Raw genomic sequence first — 1,506 nt, forward strand, 5'->3', positions numbered from 1 at the left:
CAGTGAACACACACACACACCGTGAACACACACCCGGAGCAGTGGGCAGCCATTTATGCTGCGGCGCCCGGGGAGCAGTTGGGGGTTCGGTGTCTTGCTCAAGGGCACCTCAGTCGTGGTATTGAGGGTGGAGAGAGTGCTGTACATTCACTCCCCCCACCTACAATTCCTGCCGGCCGGAGACCCGAACCCGCAACCTTCGGATTACAAATCCGACTCTCTAACCATTAGGCCACGACTTCCCTAATCATCATCACAATATCAAGAGCAATCAACAATAATGATTTTTCTTATAATAATGCAGTTTCTTGTGATATATATTTTTTAATGAATATACTTTAAAAATGTGAATTATTTATATCATGCAATGTTACATGCAATACAGGCAGGTGATGTATTTTAGACCATGAAACTTGTTTTCTTTTAATTTTTCACCCTTCTGTGGAACACTGTCACAAATGCTATCACATTTATTAGCACAGTGAGGAAGTACATATGTAAACATGTAATTCACCACAGTTTCAGAGTGCTGGAAAAGCTTAAATGCACCTTGAAAAATGCTTGAATTTTACTTTGGAAAAGATGTGAGAACCCTGCACATTTAATCTCTTGTCACTGCACCCATGCTCTTCTCTCATGCTCTGTGTTTAATCGGAGCTGTGTGTTGGGATGGGCAGCATGTATAGACGGAGATGCTTGTGTGTCCAGACTCTGAGGTCACTCTGGTGTGGGAGAAGCGGCCGACTGCAGACAAGGAGCAGAGAGCCAGACGCCTCCTTCTGCCTCCCACCTTCCTGTGCGGTGTCAGCAGCGACTCAGAAGCAGAGGACGAGAAACTGGAGGAATTTAACGCTGAACTCCAGAAACTGCAGCAGGCACAGGTGACATGTGTTTCTGATCTTCACATCGCTGTGAGGGTTTTACTGTGGTCCGGTCTGCAGCACGGCACCAGTTCTTCATGTCTTGCTCTGGACACACAGGTGAAGCCCAAGCCTTCCCATGATGCAGCAGCTGTTGACACAAGAGACGGAGCAAAAGAGCATCAGATAGACACGCTGGCTGCTGATGCCAGATGTCCTATCAACCTCTCTACCAAGAGAACTGGTGAGGGCGCTTCCAGCACAGCTACAGATAAACATGAGTGAAACCTTATAAAACTTCTCTCAATGCAGTCTAATTCCTAATATTAATTCCGGTTAGACTTTATTTTAAGGTGTCCTTGCTACAATGTATAGTTAAGTACTAAGTCATATTAATTAACTACATGTACTTACTATGGTTAGGGTTAGGATTAGGGTTTGGCTTAGGGTTACTTGCATGTAATTATGCATCATTTATTGTTATTATAATAGTAAGTTGTAACACGTGTATCAAAGCCACCTTAAAATAAAGTGTTACCTTAATTCCAATAATTACAAATCATATGAAATTATTACTTTGTTGCTGAATAAATGAATTTACGTTATGAAATCCATGTTTGGATTCATTACAGTTCATCACTGAGAA

This window comes from Barbus barbus, assembly GCF_936440315.1.
Source record: "Barbus barbus genome assembly, chromosome: 14".
NCBI classification, from domain to species: Eukaryota; Metazoa; Chordata; class Actinopteri; order Cypriniformes; family Cyprinidae; genus Barbus; species Barbus barbus.